We start from the raw sequence: 6,000 nt of genomic DNA, 5'->3' as shown, positions 1-6,000 counted from the left end.
GAGTAACTTATACATTATTGTACAACAATACTAGTTACATTGCCCGTTTTTGCCCCGTCAATGAAAATAGTTTGAAAACAAAGCCACAGAGAAATTATTGTTGTGCATCTCCAAGCATCATTGGCTTTCCTGAATGAATCTGTGATTTTTTTATGAATATATCTGTTGAATGAATGATTCAATGACTCATTCATAAAGTCACAGGGAGCTATATATGTAGTAGGTAGGGCTGCCACTAACGACTAATTTTATTTCGATTAATCTAACGACGAATTTTTCGATTAATCTAAACGACTAAATTCCTGCAAAAAAATCAACAATTTTACTTAAAAATATTTTATTAAACCAAATGAAATCTAAATTTCTATGAAATCCTTTTTTAAAGCAAAAGTGAAGTGCAACATAGAGTGCAAGAAGCAAGTGTCCAAATCACTGAAATCAAAGATCAGTATTATAGTGTAAGAATGACAACACATCCACATGTTCTAGTCTAATAATAATAATAATAATTATCATCAAAAAACACTTTTTAAAGGAGCATTTACCAGAAATATTATTTACCAGAATTTATTTAGGTGAAAAATGTAAATGTGCAGTATTTCTGAAAAAATACTTTTTTATATATAAGTTCAATTAATTGGAGATGCTTTTTATTATTAAAATTTAATGGAACAATTAAAATGGAATCCAGAAAATAATGGAAAACAGAATTTGGTACAGATAAAACTGTAAAACTCAATTAATTAGACAGGCTTTTTGATTAATAAAATTTAACAAAACTGAATTTGGAAATAAAACGGATTTCATAGGTCCCTATAATTATATATATATATTTTTTGTGGTAATAAAAATGGATTTAAGTGAACAATAGCTTTTAAAATGATTTAAAATACATAATAGCAATGATGCAATAATAATTAGTTCAAACAAAGTATCAAAAGCAAGAAATCATATGGTTTCATTGAACAAAACTGTTAAAATACATAATGTATTATAAACAATATAGATTAGCATTACAACAAAGGCCTGCATGGGCGCCGATTGACCAACCACCATTTAATTCAAACGTCCTCTTAATCTTTAATATTTGGCCATTTCTTTAGGACAGAAATGCTATAACACTGTAATTAAATGAATATGTGGAGATCTAACCGTGTAAACTCAGAGTGAGTGTTTGAGCTTTTATTTTGAAATCGCGATGTATTCTCCTGTGTTTGTGTAGATTTATAAATGATTTACCTTACAAATCTGATTAAATGGCGCGCGCTACGTTCCCAGATGAAGGTTATAATAAACACAAACTCACAATAACATGCAGAGATGAGTTTGAGACGCTCCACATGTAAATGATAACAGTTTCTGTAGAGCTACTGTGAACGGAGCCGCTGTGAGACGCACGTGCTTAACTACACACGTTAATAATTAAAGAGCATATACTGTGTTAGAACTGCATCGTATATAATTATTTAATTAAATCATAGCGTTTGTGAATTCACAATTATGCTTAATTGTGATTTTTAAATGGGTTTAATATATCATGCAGCCTTGGAAAATAGTCTAATAATGTGTTTTATGGATTCTCGTCCGTGAAATGCGCCACTTCCGGTATTTTGCCGGTTAGTCGACGCGAGCAAAATGAAGTCGACGATTTTAATAATCGACTAGTCGCGACGAATCGCGACAGCCCTATAGTAGGTGAAAAACAATTTGTGAAAAGTATAGTATGTCGGAATTCATAGTATTTTCTATGGCTATGGGAGAGGATTTTTGAATGGCAGTGAAGTGAAACAACTGATGCTGGTAGGTCACATGACAACGAAAACATGATAAATGTAGATTCATACTACACATAATCATACTATATAGATTTTTTTAATAGTTGCAAAGTGATTACTTGTTCAAAAGGAATAGAGTATGCAATTTTCATTTCTGAATGAATCGTTTCAAGACATTCACTTCCTGGCATAGCAATGTAAGACAGAGTCACTGAAAAGCCCCCACTACTAAAATGCATAGACTGACAGCCTTATCTTTTCTGAAAGGCTAAGTTGTTTGAGAACTTGCTGGTGTCTGTGCTTGACTTTTGTGCAAACTCTGTTCTTCACAACCCATCCGTTTCTACTCAAAGCAGAATGTGTATCAGCCGCTGAGTTTATGTATGTTTCCACATGTGGCATCCCTCTTTTACCAGCCTTTCCTTTGAGTGTGTGTGTGTGTGTGTCAGATCTGGATGAGGCAGTTGAGCACACAGCTGGCTTTAATATATCTTTATGATCTCCTGTCTTAGGACACAAAAAAACAGGGTTTCTATTCTTTGGTACATGTGCATACAGGTAGGACTTCTTTTGATGAAAATACAACAAACACCATCAGGCTACTTATTGATATACAGTAAACATCTCTTAACCCTCTAATTTCACCTTTTAGTGGAACAGAGACCTGTATTTAACAGAACGGCCGTGGATAGCAGTTTTTTAACCCCATTCTCTCTTCTGCCCTCTCATGATGTTCTCTGGTGCCTTTAACTAATAATTAATAATTATGATAACAGCTCTGTATGTAATTTTAGGTTACATTTTTGATGCTACATTATTTAAAATGTGTAAAAGATTCACATTTTGACACTATGTTGTTTCAAACCTCTAATCAGAGGATTGGAGAACTTTTGATGGTATTTTACACGAATGGATTCTACTGTACAGTAGTTCTACTGTAAAAATACTAATGTAGGGAAACAGTGTGCGTAATAAACCGAATGTAACAACATGTGGTTTAAGGGTCCATTTGTCTGACTTCCACCCAGCAGTCAACTGTTAAAGCAATTAGTCTGAAGTAAGGTCTAAATCACTTCCCTGGGACAGAGCCGTTTCCTCTTGCCTTAAACAACCAAACACTCTGAAAACTCAAAACACCTCTATAGACGTGCTAAAGTTTTTGAATTTATGGGTAGGAAATATCGTATAGGATCTCCATGGGCCCCTCTTGTAACGCACTCTCTTGTTTACTCACTCTCAGGCCATCCAAGATTTGAATTTAAAGCTCAGATGCCTTAATGATGGATTTGATAATTACAAACACAGATTTTCACTTCACAAGATGTTAACCTATTGAGTCATGTGGATTATTGTGATGTTTTTATCAGCTGTTTGGACTCTCATTCTGACGGCACCCATTCACTGCACATGATTAATTGTTGAGTAAGTGATGTAATGTTTAAGTTCGCTAAATCTATTATGATGAAGAAACAAACTCATCTACATCTTGGATGGCATGAGGACGAGTACATTTTCAACAAATGTTCAATTTTGGGTGAACTATTCCTTTAAGTCTTTACGTCGTGATGCTTTGTGATTTTTGTCAGAATGACAGTTCCCAAGACAACAATCTAGTTTCCAGTAGTTTGAGAGAGTTGTTGGTTTCTGTTTCATTGCCACCAGTTATTTTTCTTTCCCCCAAATTCTATGGAAAACTGTAGAAATATTCAAGGGATCGTGTGAACTTCCAGAGCAGTGAGGGGCTTCCCTTGTCTGCCCAAGAATCCGCTAATATCCTGTGTCATGAAAAGACATTACTGGCACAGAGATGGAAGCCGAATAAAAGGCTTGAAATTCAAACAAACAGCTTTAGGAAATGAAACATGAACCAAAAAAACATGCAGATGAATTCATATAGCTTACCAGATTTAGTTATTGCTGGTTGGTAAAGGCGAAGAACAAAAATAACAAAAATGATTATGGTTCATTTTTCTCTTTTTGGTCTCCATCAAGCACAGTCACCACAGACACACAGTCACCGCAGCATTCATTGAATGGCTAATGCTAAACCACGTTAGCCACTTAAAAAAGGCCTCTCTGCTCCCCAAAAGAGCTGCCTCTTTCTGATTTAAATAAACAAAAGATGTTCCAGACTCTTAAAGTCACTTCCATGCTTTTGTTTTCCTTCCAGTTTTGTAGAAAATGAGATCCATGTGCTGTGTGAAAGTCTTCTGAGTGGATTTATTGTAATCAATAAAATGAGCATGGAAGACAACAGGAAGAGTTCATGTTCATGACTGAGCAATTTCATGTGCAACAGTAAAACTACAAATAATAAGTCAGATGAACTTATGAGGCAGAAATACAACGCTGGCAGTTTCTACAGTCATTAGAGGTTAAGTGTTCCATTAGATGCAATATAAGTTGAAGTGCTAACAGAAAGTTGCAAAACAACACCAGAAGGGGTAATAGCTAATGGCAAACAAACAAATGTCATACAAGTCTTTCTTTCTTTCTTTCTTTCTTTCTTTCTTTCTTTCTTTCTTTCTTTCTTTCTTTCTTTCTTTCTTTCTTTCTATTTTCTGCCTTGTTTGCCAGTTGTTTATTATTTTCATTGTACTCTTTTACAATTTAACCATCTCATTGTTCTTAGTTAAATGAGACTTTTCAGAAATGTGTGATGATATACGCTGTCAAACATATTTATCTATATTTATGTATGTCAGACAGAGAGCGATCTTTCATGAAGTGTGTGCGGTGTGATGACAGATCGCGTGCAGTACTGCTTTGAGGCCCTAGAGGGCAGTGAGAAGATACTACTTAGAAGCATGTAGTCTTTTTTAAAACATTTTTTATTGCTGTTCATATTTTTGATTTGAGGTATAAACGAACCCTTAAGCATTAAACTTCGACATAGATTTCTTCCCTCACTGTTTATAAAATATGCAAAAATGACACCTCAAGTTACGGAGCGTGGTGAGCAGAGGTGAGCTGTTATTTTAGAGGGAAATGGCTTATTTTTGCCATTGAATGATAAGCGAGTTAAACTTGAATTAACGAAGAGATATGCATTTTATAGAGACTTAGGATGGGATAATTTCATTTGGACTAGTAAGCAACCACCAGAAAATCCTAATAACTGTATAGTACGGTTTTTTAAAAACACTTCAGAAAAACACTGTAGCAACGCCCTGGTAAACACCCACAACATTGTATCATGGTGGAGGAAATTTTTGTTTTCTTGAGACAGCATTTTGTTTGATTCTGGTCAACTAAATGCAGACTTCCTTTGGAAAAAGAGGTTTGTTTGTTTATAGGTCTGACAGCTGTGCTGCATTAATGCTGCAATCCAAAAGGCAGAGGCAAATATAGAACTGGCATTGGGCCATTATTACATGATGATTAAATAAATGTATTAAAATATACTTTAAATCACAGGCCTTTACAAATTGTATTATACAAATGCATATAAACACATTTTTTTCTTATATTGCTTTAAAGCAGCTTTTGAGAAACTCATCACAGGAGAGCACTGTCCTCTGGCACATGTCCATTATAATAAATATACACATGGCAAACATTATCTAGTTGCACAGTAAGACTATTACTGGTATTATGATCATTCAATTATTTAATATGCAAGACAATGCTTAACTTGTGTAGACAATGATTAATTAATAGCTTTTGTCTATCCTAAAACAGCTAGAGAGACGCAGGTCAGTAAAGCACCCCTCGTTGTCTGGTTGGTAAGTTGGTTTGTGTATGTGTGCGTGTGATGGAAACTTGACATACCATAGAGCAGGAAGTCTGTAGTTGACCACAGATGCTGAAAAATAAGACCTCAGGTCTTAAAATAGATCGTATGTGACAAATATAAATCAGTGACGTTACTTAAATTACCTTCTTGTTTAATATTTTTAAAAAATCATTAACAATTTACTGATTAAATTCTCAACAAAATATTATGAGACAATAATATGGAAACACTCAGGCCTCATGTAATGATGCAAAAAATGTACAATTAATATCATTTGCCTAATTTCCTGGGTTTAAACAGTTTGTGATGTTTTTAAATGTACAATACAATGCAATCATTCAAGTGGATGCTGCACACTGGTGGTGGTTGAGGAGAGACCCCCCCTCATGATTGTAAAGCGCTTTGGGTGCACAGCAATACACAATAAAGCACTATATAAATGCATCATTCATTCATTCATTCATTCATTCAATGCTGTTTGCTCTCATT

Source organism: Barbus barbus, assembly GCF_936440315.1.
Source record: "Barbus barbus genome assembly, chromosome: 28".
Classification (NCBI taxonomy): Eukaryota; Metazoa; Chordata; class Actinopteri; order Cypriniformes; family Cyprinidae; genus Barbus; species Barbus barbus.
The sequence above is the reverse complement of the archived record's forward strand: the minus strand, read 5'-3'. Positions refer to the sequence as shown.